Here is a 20,304-nt window from a genome sequence, read left to right as displayed (position 1 = left end):
CAGCCTTTTTTAGATGCTTTTGCATCTACTTCCACTCATCCTGACTCTCAGCCTCCAGTGCCAAAAAAGCCGAACAGGTACTACAAAGTACCTAAAGACTGCAATTTTCTCTTCAAGGCCCCAGTTGCAGACCCTTCTGTGATTTCAGTAGCCTCTGATAAGGCCTCCAGGTCACTTCCTTCTAGCTCTGTGCGAACTTCAGATAAAGATAGCAGACATTTGAAGAGGCTGGGCAAGAAAATCTGTACCTCAGCCACCCTGGCCTTCAGAGTTCTGAATTACCAGACCCCACATGACCAGGTATAATTTGTAACTCTTGTCTCAAATTTCAAAACTTATTTCAGACATGCCAGACTCGGAAAATAAGGCCTTGGCATCCTCCCTCATTGCTACCTCTTCTCAGGTAGCCAGACATTCTGTTAAATGCAGCAACAATGCTGAATAAGCAATCCCAGGAGCTGCAGCTTCCTCTTCTGCCTTAAGAAGATTTGCCTGGCTAAAGCTTCTCCCGGAGGACATTAAAGTAAAACTAATGGATGCCCCCTTGGACAACTCTGCCCTTTTTGGTAAACCTTTTGCAGAACTATTCAAATCTTTGCAAGAGAAAAGTAAGGAACTTAAAAGACCTTAAGCACAGTGTGGTATCTCCTGTGCCTTAATTTCACAGGAATTACCCTGCAAAATAAGTATTTATACGCAGGCAATCCAGAACCCCACAATCACAACTTCAAAAAAGATGTAAAAAACTCATCAGTTTCCTCCTACATCTTCCTTCTCTTCTCAACTTGCTTAAGCAGCCTTTTCCTGATTGGACAGGCTCCTCTTCATTACTTATCAAGAAGTCAGGACACCCCTTCCCTCTCCCAGCAACTAACCCTATTCCTTCCATCCTAGGAACTCGTCACCCAAGACTCTTGGGTGTTAAGTATCATCAAGAGCGGGTACTTCATGGTCTGGCACAAGTTGTCTCCCTTCAGGGGTATACCCCAACCTCCAAAAAAAACAAGAGCCTCTTTTTCCTCCAGTCCTTCAAAACTTGCTCAAACAGGGCACTGCTGATCCTGTGCCCCCAGAACAAGAGAGAAGAGGCTTCTACTCTTACCTGTTCATAGTTCCCAGGAAGGAAGGTCCTTGGAGACCCATTCTAGACCTCTCCTACCTCAGTGACTTTTTCATAGTTCCCTCATTCAAAATGCTTACCTTACAAACTTTATTCCCTCTTATCCTCCCTCAAGCATTCCTAGCCTCCATAGACATCAAGGATGCTTACCTCCATATACCCATTCACCCCAGATACAGGAGATTCCTACGTTTCTGTGTGGGATCCTCACACCATCAGTTCTCGGCTTTGCCTTTTTGACTCTCCACTGTCCCGAGAGTTTTCACAAGATGCCTAGCACCTGTGGTCACCTTCTGCAGACTCCCAAGGTATACAGTGATCTTCCCCTACCTAGACAACCTTTTGATTCAAGCCAATTCCCAAACAGAATTGAATGAAAATCTCCAGTTGACAATTGTCATTCTACAAAACCTGGGATTCATCATAAATTTCACAAAGTCATCCCTGGTCCCATCCCAGGACCATGCCTTTCTGAGGTGCAGATTTCAAACCACGAGTATGGTGGTCTCTCTTCCACCTACCAAGGCACAGGAGATTTCTCTGCTCTTTGCAGAGATTCTCCCGCTTGATCTGCTGTCTGCAAGACATTTCCTGAGAATTTTGTGGTTGATGGCATCCACCATCCCTGTGCTTCCTCTAGCAAGGCTACACATGAGGAAATTCCAGTAGTTCCTAAAGTCAGTGTGGTCTCAACATGCCCACCCTGTGGAGTACCAAATACCTGTTCTACCCTGTCTCAAGAAGGAGCTCCAGTGGTGGATAACACAGCTATCTATAAACTCAGGCGTCACCATTCACCCACTGCCACCAACCCAAGTGCTGTACACGAATGCATCTGACACGGGCTGGGGAGCAGCCCTGTATCACCACACAGTACAAGGACAGTGGGCACCCTCCCAGAGAAGGGTTCACATAAACATCAAAGAAATGAAGGCACTAATCCTTGCCCTTCAAACCTTCCAATCCCTGCTCAGGCTGGGAAGGTCACGTATGCACACACACAATATGACAGTCTTGTGGTATATTAACAAACGGGAGGACAAGATCCTACCTCCTGTGCAAACTAGCCATACAGGCCTGTGATCCAGCACTCCTACTGTATATCCTCCAGGCGATCTACATCCCTTCCAGTCAGAATGCTGTGGCAGACACTCTAAGCAGATCCAGAACATAGGCCCACAAATAGATGCTTCACAGGGATGTGTTCCTGGGCATTGTCTACCAGTGGGGTATTCCACCGATAGACTTGTTTGCCTCCCGAGGAACAAGCAACTTTCAAAGTTTTGTGCCAGAGAACCTCATTCTTAGGCATGGAGAGTGGATGCCCTATCAATCTCCTGGAAGGGGAAATTCCTGCATGCATTTCCCCACCCTTCCACTTATTCTGAAAGTCCTGCTGAAAATTCAACAGGACAAACCAAAAATCTTGCTGGTGACTCCCTGATGGCCAAGACAGCATTGGTTCCCCCTTCTCCTTCATCTAGCCAAGTGCAGTCACCACAAGTTACCCCACAGAGTGGACCTACTAACCCAGAACAAGGGCTCACTCATCCACCCACACTTATCCAACTGACCCTGTAGGTGCTAGAGCCCTGATTCCTTTCAGACACCTTTTTCTGAGGATGTGCTTCAAGTCCTGCAGGAGGCCAAGAAACCTAATACAAGAAAATCTTACCTTTCCAAATGGAAGAAATTCTCACTTTGATGTCTTAACAAAAAGCAGGACCCACTTATAGCGGATTCCGCTATTGTTCTGTCATATTTGTGTGAATTGCTTAATGCAGGATTAGCTTAGTCCCTCGTCAGCCCAGCAAGTTTATCACCTCCTCTCAAGAGAAGATGCTCCTCACTAAGGGAGTCCCCATTGATGTCATGGTGGTGGCGGCGGCCACCAAGAAAGAGATGTCAGAAACCTCTTCTACTGTCCATCCTCCTAATAGGGATTCTAGGACGATGGACAGATATGGGAAACGCATCTTTAGTTCTGCGACATTTGCTATGTGATCGCTTAACTATCTGACTCATTTTACCCATCTTTAAAGAGATCTCCTGAAAGAGCTTGGAGATACTCTGCAGGGTACAGATGGAGCTGTCTCTGACAAAGTGACAGCACAACTTAATACCCTTAACTCCATTGTGAACTCGTCCATGCGTTTCATTTCCTATGCAGCCAATGGTTCTAGTCGGGCAGTGGGTTCAGTGATAGCTCTTAGGAGACCGTCCTGGATGCGCTTATGCTCCTTTGCGGAAGCCTTCAAGTCTTCCTTTGTCAACACACCATTCGATGGCTCTTCTTTGTTTGGGCCCAAAGTCAAGGAGGCTCTTTCACTAGGTGTGAGCATTAGGGAAAGACTCTATCTGCCGTAGGAGTCCGTTTTTCCACCCCTACCAGACCATACCCCAAAGGGCAGAAAGGTGGAAAAATGTGGTTCCGAAAGTCCCAAGGAGCTTTCCAGAACACACGCAGTGAACCCTCCTCCAGGGGCAGAGGAGGGGGCAATAACGGAAGATGCCACCCCGGCAGCAGAGGGGGTCCGCAGAACCAGGGCGACAGAGATCAGTTCTGTGGTAAGCCCTATCAGCGCTCCTGAAAGGAGGCCTGACTGTCCTGCTCTGGAGGCAGTCTGAGGTTGCTTGGCTTTGTATCCAGATGCCTGGCTAGGAATTACAACAGATTCTTGGGTACAAAGCATCGTTACCAGAGGATACATCATCCCATTTCTAGAAACTCCACCTGTTGGCAAAAAAATCCCAGGCGTTCCACCCAGTCTCAGGGATCAAGCAGCCATAGAAATCCAGAGGCTGCAGGAAAAGAAAGTCATCCATCCAGTCCCAGCAGACCAGATAAGATCCAGAACTTACTCCAGATTCTTTTTAGTTCCAAAGAAGACAGGGGACTGAAGGCACATCTTGGATCTCAGCAGACTCAACACATTTGTAAAGGAGAAGTTCCGGATGGTCACACTTCAGTCTATTCTCCCATTCCTCGGAGTGGGCAATTGGATGTGCTCTGTAGATCTCAAGGATGCGTACTACCACATCAAAATGGCCAGGCCATTCAGAGATCATCTGCATTTCCAGCTGGAGGTAGTCACTACCAATTCCGAGCACTGCCCTTTGGACTCACAACAGACCCCAGCGTGTTTACCCAATGCATGGCAGTGGTTACGGCTCACTTGAGGTGTCTAGGATTTCGAGTGTTTCCGTATCTGGACGACTGGCTTCTCACCCGTCTCCAGTCATCAACTAATTCTGTCCAGGGATCACACTCTCAATCTCTGCTCTCAGTTAGGCACCACTATCAATTTAGAAAAGTCTGTGTTGTCGCCATCACAGCGTATCTCCTTTATTGGAGCAGAACTAGACACTACCACCGCCACAGTAAGTTTACCCCTGGACAGAATAGCCACTCTCCAAAATCAGATCTCGGACATTCTGCAGAGAAGAAAGGTACCAGCCCATCAAGTACTGAAACTCCTAGGCACCATGGCAGCTACGCTCATAGCAGTTCCTCTGGGACATATGCACATGAGGATTCTTCATTGGTTACTATTCACCCAGTGGTCATACCAACAACTTCCCATGTCATTGTTAATCATGGTTACGGACTCTTGCAAGAAGGATCCTCACTGGTGGTTGACCAGCCAACAAGTTACAGTGGGTCGACCATTTCTTCTCCCCCCGTCAGCCACGGTGACCACGGACGCTTCTCTGATAGGGGGGGGCTTTTTCAGGGAAGAACAGCCCAAGGCACCTAGTCGGAAACAGAGTCACAGTTGCACATCAATGTTCTGGAGCTGAGAGCGGTGCTTTTGGCGTTGCAGCACTTCCACGACTCTCTGCCTCTAGGGTTGATTGCGATACAGACGGACATGTCAGTAGTCTGGTGCATCAACAAGCAAGGGGGAACCAAGTCTTACCCCTTGTGTCGAGAGGCTTTGAGAATTTGGCAGTGGGCTGTGTCCACCAGGCACTTTCTGATAGCAACGCATATCCCGGGGAAATCCAACGTGATAGTGGACAAATTGAGCAGAGCCATTCTGCTACCGCACGAGTGGTCTCTCAAAAATGAGGTTGTGGAGAAGATTTTCCGCAGTTGGGGCCAGCCTTGCTGCGAACTGTTTGCATCCCCTATGAATGCCAGAAACTACTTTGCCCTAAACCCCCCACCAGGGGAAAGCCCAAGGGACTCGCTCATACATGATTGGCCCCTGGGACTCTTGTATGCCTTTCTACCTATACCCCTGATTCCGAAATTCTTGAAGAAAGCCAAAACCCTGGGAAGGACTGTAATTTTAGTAGCCCCTCTTTGGCCTCGTCAGATTTGGTTCCCCTTCCTTCGACTCTGTCAACTGAAGGAACTTTGGATTCTGGACCCAGTTCCAGACCTACTGACACATTCATCAGGGGCCCTCCATCCCTCCCCTCGTTCCCTCAGACTGACAGCTTGGCTGGTCCGATTTTCTACCTAACCAGGTCACACATATTTTCTTCAGAAGTACAGCACATTCTTGTATCTTTGCATAAAGCTTCTACTATAAAGTTGTATGCTAGTAAATGGAAGCGATTTGCTTTTTGGGCCTGTAAAAATAACATTGATCCTTGTGTTGCCCCGATTGCTAGTATCCTAGAATTCCTATCTAAGATTTTTTCACGAAGGTGCTGCAGCTGCCACTATTAGAGTTCATTTGGCTGCCATCTCGGAGCTGAAGGTTCTAATTTAATGTCTCTCAGATTATGTAGGGCCTTTCTTAAGGGCACCATTCATCTTAGGCCACCTGTTAGACAACCCTTTACTCCCTGGAATGTAAATTTTGTGTTGTCGCGTGTTATTCTTCCCCACTTTGAGCCTGCATCATCCTGTCAGATGAAATTTCTTTCTTGGAAGACTATTTTCTTGGTGGCCATTACCTCATCACGCAGGTTATCTGAGCTTCAAGCCCTTTCTGTAAAACCCCTGTATTAGGTGTTCCATCCAGACAGGGTATCACTGCAGACTAATCCTTCATTCCTGCCAAAAGTGTGTTCTGAGACCAGTCTGAACCAAACTATTGAACTTCCAACCTTTTTCAGTAATCATTCTAATCAGTTGGAGTACATGTTGCATAAACTTGATGCCCACAGACAATTGAGATTCTATTTGGACAGAACAAAGGAATTTAGAAGATCTGACCAACTCTTTGTATCTTATGCTGATGCTAAGAAAGGATTACCAGTTTCTAAAGTTATCCTTTCCAAATGGTTAACCGACTGCATCAAACTTATCTACTCTTCAGTGAACCAAACATTAGAGCATGGTGTGAAGGCACATTCAACTAGAGCCGTCTCCACTTCTTCTGCTTTTACGGCTCATTTACCTTTGGACACTATATGTGCAGCTGCCACTTGGTCTAAGCCTCATACCTGTATCACTCATTACAAAGTGGACAGGGCCTCCAGGGACAGGGCTTCCTTTGGTTCCACTGTCCTCAGGAATATACTCCCTTGAGCCACCCAGGATTAGGGTGCTTGGGACGCTACCTATGTGTAAGAATAAATGGCAAGATTGAACAACTTCACATAAAGAAGTTATGTACTTATCATAACGTTCCATGTTAGTTGTTCATCTCGCCTTTATTCTTACATTCCCACCCACCTTCCCCCTCCAGGGTCTCGAAGAGCAAGTAGACTTGGGGTCTGGTAGTCTTGTTCTGAGACTTTTTACTCCGGCTGGAGTATTTAGTGAGTTATACTTGCTCATGCTGAGTTCAGCAAACTAGATCTGAGGTAGGACAGAGAGCATCATGGGATAGGGGTCTGGCCTCGAGCTACTCTTAGATCTTTAGCTAGTAAAGCGGCCGACTCGGAGCCAATGGTTCGGCTCCGAACTGATGTGTAAGAATAATGGCGAGATGAACAACTCACATGGAACGTTATGGTAAGTACATAACTTCTTTTTTTTCGAGTTTCAAACCTGAAGTCTAAAGCTAAGTACCCCATTGGGGATTCTTTTTTTCTTGCTCTAACCGATGTCAGAAAAAGTTAACAATTGTCTTACCTGTGGAAAGCAAATACCTCACAGAGATTTTCATTCTTACTGCGTCACCTGTTTAGTCCCAGACTACAATGTCCTTTGCTGTCAGTTTTGTGCCTTGTTTAATGCCCAAACTATTCGTCGTCGGGCTATCTTTGTTGCTAAATTATTTCGCTTTCGTTCTCCATATTCTGAAATGGCTTCGGTAAGCCATCCGACTACTGATCTTCCGAAAAAATGTAAGGATAAAGACAGAGACAGACCGCATAGGTCCAAAACTGCCGATGATGCTTCTGTTAAGCTAGTTGCCAGTCTGCTGGTACTCCGTGAGGTGCCTTCACAGCCCCTGATACCTGCTTCTACAGATTCGCAGGCCTCTGCTGAGACCCATTCGGAGTCCGGTATGACGCAAGATACTTCTTCGATTATGGAACCTGCGGATGTCTCTACCTTGGATGGCTCTGGAGCCACTGTGCAGGCACTGGCTTCTGAGGGTGTAGTCCGACCTTCTGATCTTTGTATTAAACCGACTACTTCGTTTCAGACTAAAATGACTGAGTTTCTCAGACCCAGAGTTCGCACTACATCTAGAAAACCGATGACCAAAGCACATGCTCAAGTCCCCATGCCACAGAAACAAATGCTTAGAATGGCTGAAGACCTTATAACTCTAATTAGGGGAAGCCAGCCTTCCTTTTCTAAAAGACAAAGAATTGATTTCCCTTCTGATTCAACAGACCATGAGTCTGATCTCTCTGATTATCAGGACATACCCTTATCTACCTATGAGGATTCAGATGCAGAGGATTCCATTCTCTGTGGCTCCCCTCCAGAGTACTTTTCTTTTGGTGAAACCCTGCATACCCTAAGAGAGCATTTCCGCTGGGAATGCCAGGACTACCCACAGTCCAAAAAGAGACTCAGAGAATTTTTAGACTTGCCTCAGCACAGGCCTCTAGCTATAACCCCTGTCCTGGATATTGTCGATGATGTTTTCATGGAATCCAGTCTTACTCCTGATACTTTACGACGAGCTCCTAGAAAGCCTGACAGGTACTACAGGGTACCTGACTCTCACAAATTTCTCTTTAAGAATCCCACTGTAGATGCAGAGACCATTTCCCAGGAACCTAAAGGTATTAAGGCTACTACAGCCAAAACTCCTACCCCTTCGGACAGGGATTTGAGGGCTTTGGACAGATGGGGCAAGAAGGTATATACCTCTGCAACTCTTGCCATCAGGTCTTTAAATAGCCAGTTTCACATGTTGAAGTACGAGCAGCATATTATGGAACTAATTAAACAAAAAATGTTGTTGCTTCCAGATTTTGCAGAAAATAAAGATTTACAAGAGTTACTGCATTCTGCAAACCAAGTCAGTAAACATACTTTGCAGTGTGGTTTTGATGTCTTAGAAGCATCTTGCAGGGCTGATGTCACGGAGTCTGTATTGAGAAGGCAAATCTTGCCAGACCGTGCCAAAGTAAAATTACTAGATGTTCCATTAAACCAGGAATGTTTGTTTGGCACAAAAGCAGAAGAGGCTCTTAAAAAGATGGAGGCAAAAGCTAAATCTATGCAAACTGTTAAAGATTTCTTACAAGTACAGCCACTTAGATTCAGTAGTCATTGGCCTTTCCAGTCCCTATCAGGTCTTCTCAGCCCAAACCCAGGGGCAACAGACCACCAAGGCTACAGTCTCAGGGTAGGCAGAGATCTAAACAATGGAGTGCCCCCCCCCCCTCCTCAAAAACAGGGACTGGTAAGCCACCCCCTTATGGAAAAAAATTCACAATAACTTGTCTTATCATCCTTCCAAGCCATGCCCAAGTATTTGCACCCCTAGGAGGAAAACTTGCCCTGCATGCAAAAAACTGGATGTCCATTACCCAGGACCGATGGGTCCTAAACATTGTATCCCAGGGATACAGATTCTACTTCCACTCACTGCCAACCCCAAGCGGGTTGCCAGACCTTCCTCCAAACCAGTGGGTAGAGGCTCAAAAGCAAGTACTTTCTCTTCTCAGTATCAGAGCTATTCAGCCTGTTCCAATAGAGCAAATAAGACAGGGTTTCAACTCCAGACTGTTCCTGGTGCCCAGAAAAGAGGGCTCTTGGCGCCCTATCCTGGACATGTCCATTCTCAACACCTTCCTGGTGGTCCCCAAATTCAAAATGCTTACACTACAACAGCTGCTTCCTATGCTAGCCAAGAACTCCTGGCTAGTCACCCTAGACCTAAAAGAAGCTTATCTGCACATCCCCATAAGGGAATCTTGCAGGAAATATCTACGTTTCAGGGCAGGCTCTATGCACTATCAGTTCTCTGCACTTCCCTTTAGTGTATCTACTGTGCCTAGGGTATTCATAAAGTGCCTGGCTCCAGCCATTGCATACTACAGGCAGAGAAATATTCAAATTTATCCATACTTGGATGATTGCCTGATTCAGGTGGACAGTTAGGAATTGCTGCTTCAGCACCTGGCATTTGTAAAGAGACTTCTAACTTCTCTGGGGTACACCATCAACAAAAAGAAATCACATCTAGTGCCCAGCCAAAAGATTGTATTCCTGGGAGCAAGCTTGAACACAACTTCCCAGATGGCATTCCTTACTCCAGAAAAGCAGGTTTATTTGACAAACTACTTCAAACTAATGGCCACCAGAAACCAAATGTCTGCAAAAAAGATACTGCAAGCCCTAGGGTTCATGGCCTCATGCATTCTTCTAATTCCATATGCAAGACTGCATATGAGGAAACGTCAGTGGTACTTAAAAAGTCTCTGGTGCCAACATTCTCAGGACCTGGAAACAATTATTCCTATCACCCCTTGTCTAAGGGCAGAGTTCCTTTGGTGGGCAGAGGCTTGCAACCACAACAAGGGACTCCCTTTCACTCAACCCCTCGCCACCCAAACCCTGACAACAGATGCATCAAACTATGCTTGGGGGGCTCACATGGCTGGCAAATGGAGCCTAGGACAAATTCACCTTCATATCAATCAAAAAGAAATGTTAGCTGTACAGAATGCTCTGACAGCCTTCAAAAACCTTATCCTTCCAGGACAACTCTTGATAACGACAGACAACACCACAGTTATGTGGTACATAACCAAGCAGGGGGGAACTCATTCCTACCCACTCTGCGGGTTAGCCGTGGCCCTGTGGAACACAGCGTTGAGCAACCAAGTGCACCTGCAAGCTCAATTCCTGCCAGGCAAACAAAATGCACTGGCAGACGGCTTGAGCAGAAATCTACTGGACCCACACGAGTGGAAACTGGAACCCAACTCATTCAAACTTTTAACCCGCAGGTGGGGGACACCAGAGGTGGACCTCTTTGCCTCCCCCCGAAACCATCAATTGAGCAAAGTTTGCACCAGGAATCCCCACAGCCAAGCATGGAAAGTGGATGCCCTATCCTTTACATAGGAAAACCTCTCAATTTGTGCCTTTCCCCCTCTGCCCCTACTCTCAAAAGTACTACTCAAGATCAAACAGGACAAACTAAGGACAATCCTTATTGCCCCGGACTGGCCCCGCCAACACTGGTACCCACCCCTACGCAGTCTGGCAGCAGTTCCACCCTGGCACCTACATCAGACCCCTTCTCTGCTATCACAGCAGGATGGACAGAATTTGCATCCTCAGCTGCAAACCCTGAACCTTGCAGCCTGGCTTATTCCCTGAATACTCCACCAGCAACCCTCAGCAAACAGGTGCTGGATGTCATCCTTGATGCCAGACGGCCTAGTACTAGGAAATCCTATTCAGAAAAATGGAATAGATACTGTTCTTGGGGCCAGTCTCAAGGAAAGGATACAGCCGTGCCCACCTTACCTCTGAGCTGCTCCACAAAGGCCTCTCCTTTTCTTTTATTAAGATTCATGCCTTGGCCGTCTCAGCTCATTGTAATACTGAGCCACCTCTCTTTTCTCACCCTCTGGTCAAACAGTTCCTGAGAGGAGCTAACAATTTAAGACCCCTGAGAAGAGCGTCCACCCCTGCCTGGGACCTTAACTTTGTACTAGAGAAGCTCACACTTCCCCCTTTTGAGCCTGCTGCTTCAGCACAGTTAAAATTCCTCTCTTGGAAAACAGCCTTACTTCTAGCTATCACTTCAGCAAGAAGAGTGTCGGAGTTACAGGCACTAATGGCTGTGGAACCCTTCATTATTTTCCATGCTGACAGGGTTTCCCTCAGGGCTAACCCATCTTTTATGCCCAAGGTCTTATCCAGTATGGCTCTAAACCAATCCATCCATTTACCAACCTTTTTCCCTAATCCTCAGAATAAAGGGGAAAGGATCTTGCACTCCTTGGACGTGCACAGACAACTCAGGTTCTACCTTGATAGGACTAAGCCTTTCAGAAAATCTGACCAGCTGCTAGTCAGCTTTGCTACAGGGGCAGAGGGCAAGGCCATTTCAAAGCAAACCATTTCCAAGTGGATAGTACACTGCATCCATTTCTGCTACAAGCACCATGGAAAACCTACCCTACAGGGGATCAGAACTCATTCCACTAGGGCTACCTCAACCTCTACAGCATTTCTTAGGGGAGTCCCTTCCACGGACATCCTGGAAGCTGCAACCTGGAGTTCTGTACACACCTTCACCAAGCATTACCACTTACCTGTCTCTTCACCAAGCATTACCACTTACCTGTCTCTTCTAAATCAAGAGCTGGATTTGCCACAGCCGTCTTACAAGGCCTGCTAGCCATCCCTATTTCTAGACTGCCTCCACCCTTCCTCAGCTTTGGGAATCAACCCAAGTGTGATGACTGCAACAGTGAAACACGAAGAACATAGTGCAGTCGTGTACACTTACCATAAATGTAGATGTTCGAGTGTATTCACTGTTGCAGTCCTGGTTACCCTCCCTCCAGCCCCCCTGACTCTTCTAAGCTTTGTACCTATCCTCCTTTTGGCCATATCTTATGGCTATGGTATTTACTTTTTTACTGGAGGTGTTCCACACCATGTAATTGCTTCCTATTTTTGGGGGCTCCTGACATCTGGGGAAAGAAAAACTGATGTAATGGCGTTGGCTGCATGTTTTATACCCCTGGTGACCTGACGTCATGGAAGAGGCGACAGCATCCGATGCAGAAATCCCAAGACTCTGGTATTCGGGCCAACTGAAGGCTACCTGCAGGCAGGTAACCCAAGTGTGATGACTGCAACAGTGAATACACTTGAACATCTACATTTATGGTAAGTGTACACAACTGTACTTTCTCACACTACCATTGTTTTTGTAGATTTCAGTTACAAGCCCTTGTGTACAAGCCATGTCATTATATGTTTTTTCCTTAATAAAAATGTATCATGAAGAATGGTCCTTCATTTTGTGTAAGGTTATCTCTGCAGACTCTCTCAACCATCCATTCATCTCTGGGCATTTCTATCTAAACCATCAAAAAGAAGGAGAATATTTTCTGTATAATAAAGTATATTCATTGGCAGCTTTCCCTGCACCAAAAATGCACATTCTTTTATGAATACATGTTTACTTTTTGCCTTCCTCAGAAAAGGCAGAGAAGGCGTGTTTATGACCAAACTTTGTTAAAATTGCTAGCCTAGTGTATTACCATCCTCTGTGATAAGTGTATTAAACCACTGGAGAACATTGTTAGAGCACTTATCAGTCTTGGCCAGAATTTCTTTTCATGGAACTACACACAAGACCCAGCAAGGCTGGTTAGACCTTGTTGAGGAAAGGCCGTCAGATGAGCCTGTGTCAGGGTCTATGGCCAGGACCAAGATCTGAAACACCTGTGTCTTGATATGAAAACTCAAACTTAAGGATGCTGGTACTAAGCGTAGTGCAAATCTCTTCCATTCTGTCACAGTCTTTGGTGTCCTCCGCACCTGCCAGGTACTGTCACTTGCTAATATGAACCTGGATGTTTTCCCTTGTCCTAGGTTGTAGGAGAATGCAGGCCTTCCACCCCCATGTGTTCACCTTGGAGGACTACCTCCTCTGATGGCCTTTTGAGGATTCTTTAAAGCTCTGGAGACTGGTCTGTTGTGGCCTACATCCCTCTTAAGAGCTTTTGAACCCTTTATTCATCTCCCTGCTTAGATCCAGCAGTTAATTGTGCTGTCTTGGAAGCCTGGATGCACCCCTTCTCTCTGCTGCTGCAACCTGAAGAAGGGTAGCTGCTACTATAGGGCTGTAGATGATTTATATGCTTACATATGTATTCTAAAACTGACTTCTGTGTAATTTTTGTGGGGGCTAGTAGTCCTCTGGACTGCAGACACTTTTTCCTCCACCACCTGAGAAGGAGTTTAGAGCTATAGACCAGTGCTGCCATATTGGAGCTTAAGCTTCAACTGTGCATGTCAAAATTCCTGTTTGTCCTAGTATAACTGGCAGAGGCAAATCTCAAGTATCTCTTGGAGACGGTGTTAAAGGAGCATCTCTACCAGTTCCTGTCTACAGATGCTCAAGTGAGCGTCAAGAAAGTCTTCTATAATTAGGACCGTGTGGATGCCATGGGTAAGGCTGTCGACTTGGACATGTGCCTGTGCAGAATGTTTTAGTTGAAGACTGCCTCATCTACTGGGACTGTATTTTTTGCCTTTGAGAAGGCATTAAAGACCTGCTCACTGGTGATGAGGGGAGGGAGGCAGGTCCTGGGGATGGCCTGGTTTACTGATGGGGGGAAAGGGGGTGAAGTTTTCACTGAACCTATCTGCCAGCAGGTTGGCTATATCTACGACATTTGTGTATGTGGTGTTCTTGACCACCAGTTCAGAGCAGATTTGAGTGTTACCTTTGAGATTGCAGACTTATGTGAAGAAGATCTTGGGTGGCCTAATGGTTAAGGTGTTTGCCTTACAAACACAAGGTGCAGGGTTTGAGTCTCACAAGGGATAATTGGCTAAGCTTAAAATGGCTCACAAGGGCAGTTAGCTTAGTACTAACCTATGATTGTCCTTAGTAGATGTGGCCAGTTTGAACTTGAAGTTAGCCTTAGAGGATTTCACCAGTGACCGTATTTGCTTGTTCAGACAAAGGAGAGATTGCTTCTAACTTGGCACCTGCTCCGTTGTGGTCATGGACAGCAATTTTTTCCTTTTATTATAGAGTTTGTTTATTGCTGCTGTCCACCAGACAGGTTTACTCTTCTTTGAGGAAGATGATTTGGCCCTGTCAGGTATTGCTGAGTCCATACAGCTATGTAGGTGCTCATATAGTTTTGTGGTGTAGGCTTGGACATTAGTGCTAGTTCCGACTGAAGGGGTGGTGGCTGTAAAGCTGCTTATACCTGCTCTCAGAATTGTAGTCAACTTTGGAAAAGTTATTTTCTTTGACCCTGACAAGGGGAGGGGGCAGGGGAGATGGTGACTTGAAAAAGTGATTGCTTTATGGTCGGATATTACCAAGTACGATGACACTGTGTAGGGGTGCTACAGTGGCTACTCGTGTTGGTTATTACCAGATCCAGGATATTTTCACCACTCATGGGGGTGTCAACCAGCTGACGCATTGGCATTGACAAAGTCAAGGAATCTCTGAGCATTCATGTTTGGGCTAGAATACGTCTTCCACTCTATGGTTGGGAAGTTAAAGTCACCCAGGATCACAGTAGAGGGTTGAATCTTGATGGATTCAAGTAAGTCCAGATAGGTGGAGTGGGCACCCTGAGTCATGGTTGGGGGTCTGTAGCTAGCTATGATTTGAATAGGTGTTTTGTCAACAATTAACTGCACTTGGAGTGTCTCCTGTGTGTAATACCGTTTGACCAGCCTGGAGGTGTGTATGTCTTTGATAAATATTGAAATGCTACCTCCTTTGGCTTTGTAACCCTCCTTTTTGGGTCAGAAAGTATGGTAGGATGAGTAGCCTGGTAAGACTGGGGAGCTCTCCGCAACTTTGAACCAGGTTTCAGTGACTGCACAAATGTTAGCATCCTCTAGGGTGAGGAATGCTTGCAGTGATTGCAGTCTCATGCTAAGATTACTAGCGTTTGGCAGCATGACCTTTAAATTTCGTTTAGAAGAATTTTTCATGTTGGTAATTTTGTGCGCATGGCTTTGCCTAAAAAAGGCACTATGGGGAGAGGTAAGAGCCTTTGCCAAAAGCCTGAAGCCAAGGGGAGACAGATGAAGGCCATCTCTGGCAAAGCACTGTGGTCTGTCAGTCATGTCCTCCTAGGCTGTCAGGTACTGGATCTCCTTACAATGACACCAGAAACTAAGCCATTTGTTAAAGTCAGTCATTTTCCGTTTGTATTGAGGCATCATTCTAGGTGACGGTAGGATGCTGCTTAAGGCTAGGGTCATACCTGCCTGGGACACACATTCAGTGAGCTCAATCATGTCTGCTTCGTATAGTCCAGAGAGGTACGTCTGAAGTCATTCACACCAACATGGACTATGACAGAGTCATAACAGTACCTGTTGTTAAGATGAGTGTGTGCATGATATGGCAGATTCTAGCACCTGACAAGCAACTTACCATGACTTTCTCCTTGTCTAGCCTGGTGAGAGGCACATATGTCTCCTATGATTAGTATGTTGGGTTTGTGGCTGGGCCTTAGAGGCTGTGAGACACAGACATGTGTACTATGTGTGGTGCTTGGTGCTGTGGGTTGTGATGTGTGTGTTTTTGCTTCAGAGGTCTCTTTTGTTTAGGTATGTTTTTGTTGAGAAACTTTGCATATGTAGGGGTGTTTTGTATATGTATGGATGTTCTCCGTGTTTCACTGTTGCAGTCATTACATTTGGGTAATCTGCTGGCAGGTTTCCCTCAGTCGGCCTGAATTCCAAAGTCTTGGGTCCTGTGTCAGTTGCTGTCTTCTCTTCCATGACGTCAGGTCGTCAGGGGTATAAAACATGTAGCTGACGCCATTTTCTTCAGTCTTTCTTGCCGCGCGGTGTCCGAAGCAGAAGCATTTCACAAGTGCCGGTCTGCCGACTACTGAAATATTCACGTTTGACTTTCAGAACCGAAGTCTTCAGTAAAGCTAAGTAACCCATTGGGGAAACTTTTTTCTTGCTTTTTACCGATGTCAGAAAAAGTTAATAATTGTATTACTTGTGGGAAGCAAATACCTCATAAGGATTTCCATTTATACTGTATTCCTTGCCTAGGCCCTGATCACAACGTGCCTGGCTGTCGGTTTAGTGCTAGATTTAACCAATGCACTATTAAGCGTCTGTATATTTTTACATCTAGGTATTTTTGGAAACAAATTTAACTACCCAGAGATGTCGTCGGATAGTAATCCGACTATTGGAGTACATAAAAAAACGCAAAGAAAAGAATAGAGAAAGGCAGTCGAGATCCAAAACCGACGACGAAGCTTCTAAGCCAGTCGCCAGTTCGCCGGTACTCAGTGAGGCGCTTTCGCAGCCCCTGATATCCGCTACCTTCGAGTCTCAGGCCTCTACCGACACCCATGTTGAATCCGGCATGCCGCAAGATACTCAAGGTATTGGACCGATGGATGTATCTCCCTTGGATGGGTCCGGAGTCACTGAGCAGGCACCGGCTTCTGGGGTGTGTTCAGACCTCAACATTTTATATCAAACCGACAAAAACTGCAAAACCAAAGGCAAAGACACCTTCTAAAACTAAAACAATGATGCCTGAGCCACGTGCACAGGCCTCTATGCCTAAAAAACAGATTATCAAAATGGCTGAAGACCTTATTATCAAGGCTACCCATCCCCCTCCAGATAAGAGGCCTAGGCAAGACACTGACTATGAATCTTCAGATCAGGTTTCTATTTCTTCTGATTCCTCTTCTGATCAGGAATTATCTTTACCTCCCCATGAGAATTCTGATGCTGAGGAGTCTATTCCATCTCCTCCTGAGGATTATTCAGTTGGAGCAATCTTGCATACTTTGAGGGAGCATTTTCACTGGGAGAGTCAAAAAAGAGGCTCAGAGATTTCCTCTTTCTCCCTCAGCACAAGCCTTTAGCCATTCCCCATGTTAGACATTGTGGATGATGTTTTCTCGGAGTCAAGCCTGACCTCTGACTCTTTACATCTGGCTCCCAGTAAGCCTGGCGGGTATTACAGGGTCCCTGACTCTCATAAATTTTTATTTAGAAACCCTGCTGCTGATCCTGAAACTATTACACAGGGTCCAAAGGGAGTTAAGGCCTCAACAGCAAAAAACCCTACCCCCTCCGACGAAGGAAGCTCGACAGATGGGGAAAAAAGGTTTATACATCTGCAGCCTTGGCAATCAGGGCCTTAAACTGTCAATTTCATATGCTTAAGTACCAACAACATGTTATGGGATTGCTGAAACAGAAAATGATGTTGATTTCAGAATGTGCAGAAAATAAGGAATTGCAGGAATTATTGCATGCAGCTGAACAATTTGGAAAGCATACTTTGCAATGTGGTTTTGATTCTTTAGTGGCCTCCTGCAGGGCTGGACCTGTGATTGAGGCATGCCTGGTTAAAGGAACAAAATTTGCCTGATCATGTTAAAGCTAAATTGCTAGATGCACCTTTACAGCATGATTCCCTGTTTGGTATTAAGGCAGAAGAGGTTTTAAAGAAAATGGAAGACAAAGCTAAGTCTATGCAAACTGTTAAAGATTTCTTACAAGTGCAGCCACCTAGATTCAGTAGACACTGGCCTACAAAGAACTGGTCCTTTCATGTGTCAGACAGAGCTCAGAGGCAAATCCAGATGCCCTAAGGGTTCCAGGTACCAGGCTCAAGACTCATACAGGTCAAAACAATGGGGTGCATCCACCTCCAAATCTGGAGGAGATAAAGCACAAACGTACAGAAAGCAATCCCAATGACTTCCCTCTGCCTACACCAAGCACTTATCTTTTGGCAGCACCCATAGGGGGAAAATTAGCACTTTTTGCTCAAAATTGGCAGTTAATAACCCAGGACAAGTGGGTACTGAACAATGTATCACAGGAATACAGATTCCATTTCTACACTCTGCCAATGACAAATGGTTGGACAGACCTGCCAAAAAACTATGGGCAGAGGCACAGAAACAGGTTATATCCCTCATGGATATGGGGGCCATTCAGACAGTACCAGAACAGGACAAAGGACAAGGTTTTTATTCAAGACTGTTCTTGGTACACAGGACAAGGCCTGGTGGCCAATACTGGATTTATCGATATTGAACACATACCTGGACATTCCAAAATTCAAAATGCTCACTTTGCAACAGCTTCTGCCCACGCTGGGCAAGAATGCTTGGCTGGTGACTTTAGACTTATAAGAGGCACACCTGCATGTCCCAATAAGACAGTCGTGCAGAAGATACATCAGATTCAAGGCTGGCTTAATGCATTACCAATTCTCTGCACTGCCCTTTGGCTTATCTACTGTGCCCAGGGTCTTTACAAAGTGCCTGGCACCAGTAATTGCATTTTGCAGACAAAGAAGTATTCAAATATATCCTTACTTGTACTACTGTCTCATTAAAGCAGAGAACAAGATCACTCTTCTACGACACCTGGCATTTGTGAAAAGGCTTCTAGCATGCCTAGGATACACAATAAACGAAAAGAAATCACAACTGGTACCCTCTCAAAAGATAACATTCCTGGGTGCAAGCTTGCATACAACTGCCCAGATGGCTTACCTCACGCCAGACAAATAAAGGCCACTGACTACTTACTTCAAAGTGATGGCAACAAAAACCCAGTCTTCTGCAAGACAAATTCTGCAGGCTCTGGGCTTCATGGCATCCTGCATCCTACTAATTCCATATGCAAGACTGCATATGAGGAAACTTCAATGGTACCTAAAAAGTTTATGGAGTCAACATTCACACAGTCTGGAAACAATGATTCCTCTCATCCCCTGCCTGCAACAGGAGTTTCTGTGGTAGGCAAAGGCCTGTCAGCAAAAAATGGGATGGCCCTTAACTCTACCCCCTGCCAGCCAAACCTTAACAACAGACGCATCAGATTATGCCTGGGGGACCCACATGACAGGAAGATGCATTCAGGGCATATGGGCACCAAATCAAATGCATCTACATATCAACCAGAAAGGGATGCTAGCTGTTCAAAATGCCATAACAGCCTTCAAGGACTTACTTCATTCAGGACAACTACTGATAGACGGACAACACCACAGTCATGTGGTATATAAACAAGCAAGGGGGCACACACTCATACCCCCTCTGCAGACTAGCCATGGCATTGTGGGACACAGCTTTGACCTGCCAAATAAATCTCCAAGCTCAATTCCTGCCAGGAAAACAGAACACTCTGGCAGACGATTAAAGCAGAAACCTTATGGATCCTCACGAGTGGAAACTAAATCCACAAGTATTCAGCATAACAGAGAAATGGGGGAGCCCAGACATTTCTATTTGCCTCTCCTCAAAATTATCAGTTGAAAAGATTCTGCATAAGGACTTATCACAGACAAGCATGGAAAGTGGATGCCCTATCCTTCAGTTGGAAAAACCTGTCAGTTTATGCCTTTCCTCCACTGCCTCTTCTACCCAAGGTCCTCCTAAAAGTCAGACAAGAGAAGCCAAAGATGATATTAATTGCCCCGGACTGGCCATGGCAATACTGGTACCCAATCCTAAGGAACTTGTCTCAATACCCAGCTTGGACCTTGCCTCAAAGACCACAACTACTGTCCCAGCAAAACAATCAGATCCTGCACAATCAACTACAGACTCTGAACCTGGCAGCATGGCTAATCATGTAATCATACGAACGACTCCTCTCAGTAAAGCTGTGATAGATGTCATTTTGGAAGCCAGAAGGCCTAGTACTAGAAAATCTTATGGGGACAAATGGAAGAGATTATGTGCTTGGAATCAAGCACAAGGAACTGATACAGCAGAACCGCATATTCCTCAGATATTACAATACTTAACTGAGATGCTTGACAATGGCCTATCTTTCTCATCAATCAAAATCCATGCCGCTGCCATTTTGGCTCATTACAATACAGAGCCACCAATCTTTTCTCATCCTTTACTAAAGCAGTATCTTAGAGGAGCCAAAAACCTAAGGCCTCCTAGAAGATCACCATTACCTGCATGGGACCTCAATTATGTGTTGGAAAAGCTCACCTTGCCTCCATTTGAACCAGCCGCTATCGCTGATATAAAGTTCTTATCATGGAAGACAGCTCTGCTACTAGCAATTACTTCAGCAAGAAGATTTTCAGAGCTACAGGCCCTTATGGCTG

At 45.7% G+C, this 20,304-nt stretch overlaps 1 protein-coding gene across 4 annotated transcripts in view; it reads left to right on the top strand.

Annotated features, from left to right (window-relative positions):
- The window catches only part of GMEB1 (glucocorticoid modulatory element binding protein 1), a 536,371-nt gene that overhangs the window by 465,240 nt on the left and 50,827 nt on the right, over positions 1-20,304 (top strand). The window lies entirely within an intron of this gene.

The sequence above is a fragment of the Protopterus annectens genome, chromosome 1.part2 (assembly GCF_019279795.1).
Source record: "Protopterus annectens isolate FY-2018-M chromosome 1.part2, PAN1.0, whole genome shotgun sequence".
Classification (NCBI taxonomy): domain Eukaryota; kingdom Metazoa; phylum Chordata; order Ceratodontiformes; family Protopteridae; genus Protopterus; species Protopterus annectens.
Note: the sequence above shows the minus strand (reverse complement) of the source record. Positions and strands in the feature narration are given on the sequence as shown.